At 49.5% G+C, this 12,712-nt stretch overlaps 1 protein-coding gene across 1 annotated transcript in view; it reads right to left on the reverse strand.

Annotated features, from left to right (window-relative positions):
* Positions 1 to 11,347: 11,347 nt before the first annotated feature.
* The window catches only part of DDX6 (DEAD-box helicase 6), a 16,833-nt gene continuing 15,468 nt past the window's right edge, over positions 11,348 to 12,712 (reverse strand). Inside the window, exon 14 of the mRNA XM_015428053.1 lies at positions 11,348 to 12,565. The gene's annotated coding sequence lies outside the window, so the exon portion shown is untranslated. The remainder of the gene's footprint in view (positions 12,566 to 12,712) is intronic.

Raw genomic sequence — 12,712 nt, forward strand, 5'->3', positions numbered from 1 at the left:
GGAAGCTACGGCTGGTGCAGAATGCTGCGGCCAGGTTGTTGTTGGGTGTCCCGAGTTGGGAGCACATCCGACCTGTGCTGAAAGCGCTGCACTGGCTGCCAATAGCATACCGGATTTGCTTCAAAGTGCTGGTGCTTACCTTTAAAGCCCTACATGGCCAGGGTCCGACTTACCTGAGGGACCGCATTTCCCCATATATTCCCCAAAGAGCACTTCGGTCGGGGTCACAACACCAGCTGGTGACCCCGGGCCCTAAGGAGGCCAAGCTTGCAGCAACAAGTGCCAGGGCTTTCTCAGTGGTGGCTCCTACCTGGTGGAATGAGCTCCCGGAAGAGATCAGGGCCCTGCGGGACCTTGTACAGTTCCGCAGGGCCTGCAAGACGGAGCTCTTCCGCCAGTCTTATGAGTAGGAGCCGCCACGGCCACTTGTACCACTGCCCTTTTACAGAGAGAGACCGTTAGGGTGGTTGGGTAACATCTTTTCAGCACCTGGCCTTCCCCCCCTGCTATACAAGTGAGGAGTTTATAGGTGCATCCATTGTATTGATTTTAATCTGTTTTAACTTTGTAAATTGTATTATATATTTTGTATGTTGATTGCACTCAGTGCCTTATGTGAGCCGCCCTGAGCCCGTTCGCGGGGAGGGCGGGGTATAAATACAATAAATAAATAAATAATAAATGGCAGACCCACTCTTCAGAGCGGATGGTGACAGGTGCGTGGGTGATAAAGGGGAGGCAGGACCATTCTGTGCCCGTTTTGCCCACGTGTTCTCCCAAAACAGGAACTGTGCGCAATCCTTCAAGAGAAGCAATAGTGGTGAAGGGGCAGGACAGAAACTCAGCAAGAAGTTGGTCTTTTTATTTTTGGTTTCTTTAAAAAGGGGTGGCAGGCCTACACATAAGTTTCTTTTATTTTATTGATGAGGCAGCAAAGCCACCTTCAATTCCAGGAGATAGTTTAAAATCCTGCTCAAACTGTAGGATTGCAGGCCGAACCCTCGCCTGTCCCCCCACAACACAAATCTTCTCCATTTGTACTCTTCGGACATCCTTGTTGTGGGTTTCTGAGAGGCAAAAAGTTCCCTACTGCAGGATTAGCCAAGAGGCTAGGCGCAAGGGTCCCGCAGTACTATATGTCACCCGCTGGGCTAGTTTCCACAGAGTGGGGAACCATGCCCTGGTGGGCCAGAAGGATGCAGGAGGCACCGTCTGCTTATATTTTCACAACTACCTCGTGCAGAATACCAAAGGGGGGAAATATAAAAAAAGATGGGCCGTGCGATTGCCACTGGAAGGCATCCCCCAGGGAACCCGTGCCTCTGACTGCTCTGGAACAGAGGAGGTGGAATTTGTTGTCTGCTGACACAAAGAGGTCTATTTCAGGAACGCCCCATTCTTTGAAACTGGAGCCAGGGGGTGGTTTGATATGTACCACTCTTGAGCTATGTTTGCATCCCAGCGCAGGCTGTCCGCTAGGGTGGTGTCTAGACCAGCCACGTGAAGGGCTGTCAGCTGCACCCACTGCCCTGTGAGTGTGGCTCCTATGCAGAGGCGGAGGGATCCAGTGCCTCATTTTGTTCAGGTAGAACTTTGCAGTGATGTCTGTTGCTACTGGACATGATGGCCTCTGATGATCTCTGTGAAGGAAGTAAGAGCAAGTCTGATGGACCTCAACTCTTAACAGATTGATATAAAGGGTGGGCTCTTTCCTTGTCCATATCCCATTAGCTCTTAAGTCATACAATCATAGAGTTGGAAGGGACCTCCAGGGTCATCTAGTGCAGGAAATTCACAAATACTGCCCCCTCCACACCTGCAGTGACCGCTGTTCCACACCCAGAAGATGACAAAAACCTCCAGGATCCATGACAATGCGCTCCCCACCCAGTGAAGGAAGCGTCTGTAAACGCACGCCGTGAGACTGCACTCTCCTAGAGGGGTTCCTCTGAGGAGGTTGATGGCAACAGACCACCAGATGAGGGATCTTAAAATGGTTCCTGGGACGGATAATTTTTTCCACTGCAGCTCAGAACGAGAGTCTAAGTTCTTTACGAACCAATTGTGTAACGGCCTCATACAGAAGCGGACCACCACAGTAGTTGAAGCCATATAGCCCAGAAGTTTCTGGATGCATCTGGCTGATTGACACCTGTTGGATAAGAACTTCCGTATAAGCCCTGATCTGGATAGCCCAGGCAAGCCCAATCTTGTCAGATATCAGAAGCTAAGCAGGGCCGACCCTGGAAAAGATTTGGATGGGAGACTTCCAAAGAATACGGGAGGCAGAAACAGGCCAGCAAGCCACTGCTCCGAATGTCCTCCATGCCCCAGTAGGAGTCGCCAGAGGTCGCCATGACTTCCAGGTATGGGCACAAACACCCACCCACCCACTCAAAATGCAAAAATACAAAAACAAACAAAAAAGAACTTCTGTAGTTTTGGCCCTTGGAAGGGGCAAGTATGCCTTTCCTTCTATGGCATTTAGAGATGCCCCAATAAATTCAACAGGAATCAGGTGGGATTTCTCCCAAATTACCAGAAAACCCAGGGGCTGGATCTTGCTTAGGACAAACCTTAAAACCTGCAGTCAGTTTACCTGCGGCGTATTCTACCAAGAGCCAATCATCCAGGTAAGGCTACTGTACAGCCTCTTAACCTTAAATAGGCAATGAGACTTCTGCAATACATTTTGTAAACACTCTAGGAGGTGCTGTGGCTAGGCCAAATGGGAGCACCATGTATTTGTAGGCAGCCCCTGCGTAACAAAATCCTAAGTATTTCCTGCAGGCTTTGTGAATGGACACACGGACACAGGCATCCTCCAGGACAAGTGTAGCAAACCAGACATTCAGACCTGTGAGGGACATTAATTCCGGGATGGGTAACACTCTGAGCAATAACACATGCAGATGCTTATTCAGGGACTTTAGGTCTAGAAAGGGCCTCTTTTCCTCCCCCCGTTTTGTCAACGGCAAGGTACCTGGAGAAGAAACCCTTCAAGTCCTTCACAGAGGTGGGCTTTGTAATGGCCCCCTTAGCCAAGAGGGAAGCGGCCGCTTGTGCTAAGAAGGGTGGTGAGCTGCAGCAGGGGACCAGTGAGCACTGAAAAGGAGGCAGTGAATTGAACTCCAAAAAGTAACCTTTTATCCTGGAGCAAACCCACCCGTCATTAGTAACCTGACACCAACTGCAAAAGAACTTTGATAACCTTTCTGAAAAGAACTTTACTGAACTCAGAGTGTTGGTCCCTAGGGGACTGGGAGGGGTTCCTTCCCTGCTGTCCACCCTGCCTCTTGGGCTGGGGTTGATGGGTTTAAGGAGGCCTAAAGCCCTGCTGGAGGGGTGGAGGAGCCTGGTATCTATAACCTATAATCTGGGGTACGACAGGCATTTGGCTGGTCTTTCTTCCCAACAAACCCGGTCTCCTGCTCTCCCCGTCCAGAGGGGATGAATGGCTGCCTGCCCTTCCCTTAGCAGGGAGGACTTCCAAAACCAGGGAGTCTGCTTGGGGGGTGGGGGTGGCGAACCAAGAAATCCCAGATCTGTTCTCTGATCCTGTATAGGATCTAGCTTCGTTGATGAGGCTGGAGTTGAGGCTGGCTTGGCCCAAATGGCCATAGGTATATCTTACATCCCCTGTTGTAAGGGGAGAGACACATGTCCTGAGTCAAGATTGTATCACACCTTCATTATAGGTCTTTTGCCATTGAGACTAGCTGCTTGGAATACATTGTGAGGTGTTCCGTGGGCGATGGAGCCGATGGTTCACCAAGTGTCATTGGAAGATGGCACTGATATGCTCTTGGAATCCACTTACAACAACCGGTAAAGTCAGTCTTCGGAGACTGACCCATGATAGGAGGTCGCTTATCCAGCCCAGCACTGAGTCCAGTAGTCTCCTTTGGATGCGGTGGACTTTGAAAGCTGCAAGGGGTGTGGGCACTGTGAAGGTGCCAAGGGCCCCCCACTGAGGCAGCATTATGAATGGGAACGGAACCCACAGATCCTGCTGAGATGGCCGTTGGATTGGCGGTTCTTTATCGTGGCCCTCTTTCCTGGGAAACTGATGGCGGCACTTTGAACACGTCATCATCTGACAACTCCAGAGAATGAACAGTCCATCCCGACAGTGGTGTCTTTGGATACGAAAATGGGTTGGTCTTGCCTCTTGATGGTGAGCTCTGGTGTCAAGGGGACCTTGACCTAAAAATCGGCAGTATCAACATTTAACTCCATAGAATCATAGAATGTTAGAGTTGGAAGGGACCTTCCAGGTCATCTAGTCCAACCCCCTGCACTCTGCAGGAGCATAGCCAAAAGAGAGCCCTACAACATACCCGAAAGATGGTCGTCCAGTCTCCGCTTGAAAACGTCCAGCGAAGGAGCATCCATCACCTCCCGAGACAGCCTGTTCCACTGCTCAACCACTCTTACAGTTAGGAAGTTTCTCCTGATATCCGGTTTTGGTGCTCGCCATGGCGACCTCCCAGACCTCCGGGAGACAATCGCCAGAACCCGTGGCAAGGAGGGGGTGCGATCGTCCGCATCCCCCATGGAGTCCTGGGAATAGGCTCCAAGCCATGGGGCGCTGGAAGGCTTCCCCTCTGGCGACCCTGCTGGTGGGGGGGCATTCATGCCCCGACGGTCCTGCTACGGAGTTTCCTGATGGAACTAGAAGCACACACCAGATCAAGCACAGGGTGATCAAGCGATTTGGTACTTAATACGAATTTAAAACCGTGTTGCCATTGAACTGTGAGTTAAGTTAAAGCGAGAACATAAAAAAAAGCCGAAAGCCGCCCCGCGGGAAGCAAGGGGGGGAGGGGACTCTCCTACGAGAAGATAAACATAAGCGAACTTTACTGTTTAAGCGGGGGTGGGGGGTGGGCTTGTGAAGCGAAAAAGACTGAAATAAAGGACTTTTAAGAATTTACCAAGCGTATTGGAAAACTTCAGAGACTTTGATAACTTTTGTTGAAAAGTAAACAATTCCTCAAAAATGGTGCCTCCAACATGGAGAGAGGAGAAAGAAAAGATAATGAAAGCTAAGCCTGCTGGAAGTGCCAGTCCAGTGAGTGTTGTGCCCAGACAGGACACAACTTCAGACCTGCAAAGGATATTAAACGAAGCATTGCACCCTCTGCTGGAACAGGTGACGGCAATAAATCGAAAACTAGACACACAGCAAGCCCAAATTAACGGGACTGTCAAAAAGATAGATCAAACTAAGCAGGAACTTAAAGAAGTTGATACCAATGCCAAAAAGCTACAAAAACAAATGCAGGCAATGGAGAAGAAGCGTCAAATAGATGAGTCTCAACTACTACAGTTACAAATGGAAAGGGCAAGCTATGCCCTAAGATTCCAGGGGATCCCTGAGGAGAAAGGGGAGAACCTCATACAGATAATGTGCGAAGCCTTGGGGCAAATGGCAGATATAAAAGCGGAGAACTTGCAAAGCGATATTGATACGGTCTTTAGATCGTATACAGAATTTATAAGGAAAAATAATCTGCCGGGAGAAGTGATGGTGAGATTTTCTAGAAGAGTGAGAGATCAAATTCTCAAAGTGGCTAATGGAGTTACCCTGAAAATTAAGGGCAAAGATAAAGGTCTTAAAAGATATTCCATTTGAAATGAGGAAAAGACGCAATTATAAAGACTTGGTCTTATTTCTACAAAAGAAACAAATTGCCTACAGATGGACTCTGCCAGAAGGAATCATCTTTAAGTTCATCAACAGAAAAGAGAAAATTGACACTGTGGAAAAGGCAAGAGAATTCTTGCATCTTCATAGCTGTCCAGCAGATGTGGAAGAAGACGACAGTCCCAAGGAGGGTGGTGGGGATGGAGCGGAGTCATCTTCTGGTGAAGAATCAGACTCAAATTTGGGGGCTGCAGCCCCAAAAACAGGCTATGAAGTGAGGAAGACAAAGGATAAGAAATGAGTTGTTATCATGATTCTGAAGTTCTAAAAATGTTTAAACTACGCTTTCTTAGGCTCTTTATGAAGTCATAGTAGACGATGATTATATCTAGACTTGAAGTTTATAGAAAGATGATAACTATGTTCAATGGTTTGGCATGAGAACTTAGTTATATAAACATGTAATCTTTTTAAAGCTGTTTGTATGACACCCACTCTTGGGTTTTTAGAGGTTACTTTCCTTTATCCCATAGTTTGTAGACCCTTCCCTTTTTTTCCATGTAGTATTTAGTTATACAAAATGCAATTTAAAAAATCCCCTTCGGGGGGCCAAAAAAGAAGAAGTTTCTCCTGATATTTAGCCGGTAAGGACTCCCTTGTAATTTCCACCCATCAGATCTAGTCTTGCAATCCGGAGCAAGAGAGAATAGATCCGCTCCATCTTCCACATGACAGCCCTTCAGATACTTGAAGACTGCAATCCTGTCCCCTCTAAGCCTTCTCTTTCCCAGGCTAAACAGTCCCAACTCTTTCAGACTTGGATTCCAACCCTCTCATCAAGGTGAGTCAGCTTGTCAGTGATGAGACTGGGAGAACTGTCAATTCCGGGGATTGAGACCGTTGGTCTCGAGGTGAGACTGAATGGGGTCAACGTGATGGCCGGACAGCAGTGGGAGCGTTTTGCCTTTTTCTTCAGAGGTGGTTCTGAAGTCAATCTGACAACAGTGGGTTGGCCTTGGTGCTGAAGTCACCAAATGGGCCCTCCCTCCCTTATGGTTATTTTGGGCCATTTTCACTCCACAATCCTTATGCTTTTTGAAAAGAGCCATTCTACTGATTTTGTGGGTAAGAATTTTTGAAGTACTTTGTGGAAGACCTTGCTGGAACTCGGCTTTGAGGCCCCACAAAGCAGCTGTATTGGAAGTATGCCCCCCCCCAATGGCGGCAAGAAGTGAACTGAGGGAAGGGAGGAGTGCTCGCCCCATCTCTGTCACGTGACCCCTTGGGCAGGAAGAGGATCTCTGCAGACAGAAGGGAGGGGGGAGCACGCCTAGAGCGTAGAAACTTCCTTTAAAAGCTTGGAAGCTCTTCTCCATGGCAGGCCTGCCGTCCCCCATGTGGGACTGCACAGAAACCACTTGAAGAACAAGGTATTATTCCAACAGCAGTCAGTCTGGTTCCAACCAAGCGGTGAAAAGGCAAAGGAGGCTCTCAGTAGCAGCTGGACACCCTGTGTGTGGAACTCAAGTCCTAAGCAGAAGAGCTGTTGGACAGGCAAAGGCCAGAAGGGCGGCACCACAGCTCTGGACACGGCCCAGGCACAATTTGTTGTTGTTCAGTTGCAGTCGAGTCCGACTCTTTGTGACCCCATGGACCACTTCACGCCAGGCCCTCCTGTCTTCCGCCGTGCTCCAGAGTTTGCTCAATTTCATGTTCATTGCCTCAGTAACACTAACCATCTCGTCCTTTGCCATTCCCTTCTTCTTTGACCTTCGATCTTTCCCAGCATCAGGGTCTTCTCCAGTGAGTGCTCCCTTCTCCTTTGGTGGCCAAAGTATTTGAGCTTCAGCTTCAATCTCTGGCCTTCCAGGGAACAGTCAGGGTTGACTTCTTTTAGGACTGACTGATCTGATCTCCTTGCAGTCCAAGGAGGGACTTCCAAGAGTCTTCTCCAGCACGATAATTCGAAAGAATTATGGGTACAATTATCATTATTTCATTTCTATACCCCCTGTAGCCAAAGCTCTCTGGGCAGTTTACAAGTATAAAAGCAATAAAATACAACAGAAAAAAAATCATTTAAGATAACATGAAAAAACATTAAAAACAATAGACCGGACCCCAAAAAGACCTAACCCAGAGTGAAAGAAAAGTACCTGGCTAATCATATCAGGCCCCTGCATGACCAGGGAGGTCTTTAAAGGCCTCCTGGGACCAAAGAGATGGCAAATATGGCGCCAGGTGGTCTGCAGCAGGGAGGATGTTTCAAAGATGGGGCCACCACCAAAAAGGCTCTCCCCCTAGTTGCCACCCTCTGAGCCTCTTGAGGGGCCGGCACCCAGAGGAAGGCCCCAGAGGTTGAGCGGTAGATTGGGGTTGGGAGAGGCGCTCTGACAGACATTATGTGCTTTTATAGGTTAAGAACAGCACCTTGAATTGGGACCAGAAGCTTATAGGCAGCCAATGCAGGCGGGTTAGAACTGGTCATGTGTTCAGACTACTGGGTCCCAGTTATTAATCCAGCTGCCGCATTCTGCACCAGCTGCAGCTTCTGAACTGTCTTCAAGGGCAGCCCTACATACACTGTGTTACAGTAATCTAATCTGGGGATTATCAGAGCATAAATTATTGAAGCCAGGCTATCCCTGTCCAGATAAGGGTGCAACTGGGCCACCATCCAAAGTTAGAATCATAGAGTTGGAAGGGATCTGTTAGAATCATAGAGTTGGAAGGGATCTCCGGGGTCACCTAGTCCAACCCCCTGCACAATGCAGGGAATTCACAAATCCCCCCCTCCACACCTGCAGTGACCGCTGTTCCACGCCCAGATTACCCAAAAAACAAAACAAAAAAAAAACTCCAGGATTGCTTCCTGACCCTAAAGTGGCAATCGGCATTTCCCTGGACGTGTAAGAAAGGGCCATGAGAACTAAGCACTCCCTCTCATGATCTGCCTGAGTTCACAGAAGTCAGTAGAAAGCTCTCTGGGCCACTGATGCCCACTGACTGACCTTCAAGTGACAGAAATGGACCAAGGAGAGCCCCCCAGCTGCAAACCTCCTCTTTCTTGCACCCTCCTTCAAACAGAGCATCTATGTCACAGGGTGACTCACCATGCTGGAGGACCAGGAGGGGGAGAAGGGAGAGGCCGGCCTTTGCAGAGAGCCCAGGAACCAGCCACACACACACACCCCGGCCCGCCTCCAGCCAGGAATACCCTTCTCCCCTCCGTGCTCAAAGCAACCACCCACTCAAGTCAAACAGAGAAGCTAAACAAATTGAATCCCAGTGAACTTTTATTGAGCTCCTTCTCTTCTTTAAAAATAAGCCAGTTTCTTTTACCATTCAGTGCTTTTGCTTTTCAGCACCACGACGGTCAAGCCTTCCACCATATACCTTGTGTACAGAAATGCACATTGAACCAAAAACTGAGCTCAAGTGGACAGTTGCCAATTACGAGTTTCCAAAAGAAAGTTCATTCTCCCTCCCACCCCACCCCCCAACCTTTCCAATTCTAGTCCCCCCGGTTCACAGTGAACACAGCCTGGGCTGAGGACCAAGGAAAATGCCATGTTGCTTAAACTGAACACAAAACAGCCCTTCCCCCCACCCAAATTTTCCAGTTGTCTTAGTAAAGGGAATAGTGACTTTATTTCCAGATTCTGCCCCACCCCCACCCCCCAATTCCTGGTTAAAACACAGCAAGGCTGTATCTTAATATATCCCCACCCTCCCCAAATGCCTGCACAGGACATTAGAACACTGCCAGAAAAGGGGGGGGGGGAGGCTTGGTCACCTCCCCAACCCCCAGAGGTCACCACGAAAGGCTCCAGCATGCCACAGCACTGTCTGAATCTTCTGAAACTCTGCCGGGAGAGGAGTGGCCACTGTACCCCATCAGTGGTGTTCCTTGTGGCACCCTGGGCACCAGCAGCAGAGGTCAGCCTCCTGCTGGCCACCGCTGTGCCTCATGTGGCAGCCACGCCCCCCGGCAGGGATCAGCAGCTCCTGCGCAGGCAAACCCACCCCTAAAAGAAAACCAGAATGAGATGTCCGTTGCTAACACCTCCCTCTGCCTTTGCGTCTGCCTTCCCAGATCTTACCCAAATCCTGACACAAAAGCCAGAGGAGGAAAGGAAAGATGCTCCCATCTCATTCTGAAGAAATTAAAAGCGTCAAGTAAGCCCAGCCCCCTCCCCCCTCCCCCCCCGGGCAAGTGCAGCCCCTTTTGGGAAGAGCACACCAAGGCAGGGAACTCAAGGCCCCCAAGAGGCTGCATGCCAGAGGGGCCCCTCTTGACACACTCGACTGGAGGGGTGAAGCCGGCCACAAGGCCCCTCCCTCAGTGCTCCTTCCCTCGGACACTACAGAGCACACACACACGAGAGGCTGCTCTGGGCTGCTGCAGTTCGTGGACATTGAGGGCAGGTTACTTTTAGGGACACCACCCTTAGGATTTGTTTTCAGATGGGAGGGGGAAAAAAGACCAGGGTCTACCTAGTCATCATGTGGAGCATCTTTCCATTTACAAGTCCTTCTACGTCCCAGAAAGAGATGGCTACTAATGAGCCCCAGGTGGCTTCCTGACACCCCCTCCCCAAGAGGCCACCTGGACACAAAGCTCAAGAATCTGGGCAAGTGGCCATTCCTCTTCTAAGAAAGCCCTATTCAAAGTAATACTACTTCCGACTTAAAATTGCTGTGCTGCAAGAGTGGCACAGGGCACAGCACCCCTACAGCACCCCTCCGCTACTCATGGCACAGGGCACCAACATCAGGCTGCATGCTCAAAGAGCCAACACTTCTGCACATACATCCCTCTGCACTAAAACGACCCTCTGTCCCCGCTGCCGGGACAACAAGCTGGCTGCAGAAGAGAAGGTTTTGCTTTGGGTCAGGATCTCCCACCTAACCCTCCTCGCCTCCTGATACACAGAGCGCTCGCCTGTCCGATGCAGCCCCAGGAAGAGCCTCAGCAGCCAAGCTGAATTTAAGTGCAGCTTTTGCTATGCTACTATGGAGTTACTTAGACAAAACATTTTCACTTTGAATGGGGTTGTCAGGAGGCACATGGTTCTAGCACAGAGCTCCAAGGAATGGGTGGTGCAAAGTGGTGGTTTTCAAATTTCAATCCAGAACAAATTCAGGAACTCTCTCAGGGCAAGAAAGTGTGCCACCGTAGGCACAATGCCAGACTACATGGTGCCCAAGCACAGAGGCGCTGTGCTCAACCAGGTGCCTCCTGGCAGCCTGCTGCTGGTCAGGAGGGAAGGGAATCCTTAAGAAGTTTACGGGTCAGTTTTTCTCAGTCCTTTTGCCTGGAGATCAGGCCAAACATCAAGCATGTTGGGAGGGGTACAATTTGATGCAACACTATGCAGCTCTACAGCACTTGCTGGTCATATACAAGACAAACAGGGCAGGAAACCACTCGAAGGGGGGGGGGGACTTGCCCTGACCCGTTCAGGCCTCTGCCAGACAGACAGGCGTGGGACAGGGGAGCAGCCAAGGGACAGGATGCACCCCACGCCAGGAGGACCCTCTAGAACGGGCAGGCGATGCCAGTGGCTCTGGTTCTTTCAGCACCATTTCCATGTTCTGCACGCTATGATCCGCCTTGACTGCGGCAAACAAGATCTTTATCTCCTGAAATGCATGCCACCACTGTGGAGGGTTTGTTTTTGTTTTTTTTTGGGGGGGGGGAGAAGAGGGAACAGAAAGGGCTGGCTCACAACTTCTACCCCATGCCTGGATCTCTTCCAAGAGTTGCAAGTGCTAGAGAAAGTGTGACCTCCCAAGAGGCCAAAACGGCAGCACTTGGCATTGCATACAGTGTTGCAGAAAACTGAGCCCCTCTCACCTGTAGCTGCGGTCAAGATCTACCTGTAATCCCTTCAGCCCCAGCAAACTTCAAAGAAAAAAGTTATACATGAACCCATAACAGAAAAGAACACATATTTACAGAGTCTATACAAGTATACACATCCGATTTTCTGTGGAACACACTTCAGAGAGGAAAGACGGCCGTGGCTCTGGACCAAGTCTCCCTAGCAAGTGCTGCAACCCCCAGCGGCGACTCATGGAAACCAGCCTGTAGTGTTCTGCCAGAGCACAAGAGCTTGTCACAGGTTCCTGCTGCGGGTGGGTAGCAAGTGGTCTTTCCTCCTGGAGTGCTGACGTTGCACTGACACAACCCAGACGTCCCAGGTTGCTCTTTTTGTTTAAATACACATATTTACAAGGTGGGTGAACTGCAACTGCATCTCAACTCCTCCATTTGATTTTTTTCTTTAAAAAAAAGGTTAAACAAAAAGTATTACTGACAAGTGTTACATCCCAGCCCGGCTTGTTTGGAGGGGAAGGGAGAGACAGTCGAGGGGAGGGGATGGAGGTGGGAGAGACTTTGATCTGGACCAAAATGACTCCTTGGGCTGTGTCTGAAAGGTGATATTCTGAAGGGTCTCATATAGCATAAGGCACTTTGCACAAATAAGGAACAAGCTCTTTAGCTTAAAGACGGATGAGGAGCCAGGGGGAGAAGTTGAAATGCACTCAGCTGGGTGGCTGGAGGGGAACTGGAAACGGCAGTCACGCTTGTGTTTAGGAGTCTTCTCTTTTCAGAGTTCTTCTTCTCCACAAAGAAAGAAATTAAAACCAGCAGTTAGTGCAACTAATTTCAGTCAGCACACAGTGCAAACAAGTGGGAAAACAAAAATGGTATTTCCTTCCTATCTTCTGCTTTCTTCCTCACAGCCAGAATTTTTTTTTAAAAGGGAACAAGAAAAAAAAAGCTCTTTAATCTTCATAGATCCAAAATGAAAAGATGAAAAACCCATAAAGAGAAGGGCATCCCCAAAGAAACAACGTGTCACATATCCGGATCAACGGGCTTTAGCTTCTGTGCTTGAGCAAAGCCTAGAAAAGAAAAGAAGACCCCTGTGAGCAGCAAACCCACCGTGCTCAAGAGCTGCTCGTATTAGTGCAGCTGGCTAAGTTTGCCAAGGCGGAGGCAGAAACCGCCCTGGGCGCTGTGAAGCACTGAGGGTTACCAAGTACCTACCG

The sequence above is a fragment of the Gekko japonicus genome, unplaced genomic scaffold, assembly GCF_001447785.1.
Source record: "Gekko japonicus isolate JY-2015 unplaced genomic scaffold, Gekko_japonicus_V1.1 scaffold1031, whole genome shotgun sequence".
NCBI classification, from domain to species: domain Eukaryota; kingdom Metazoa; phylum Chordata; class Lepidosauria; order Squamata; family Gekkonidae; genus Gekko; species Gekko japonicus.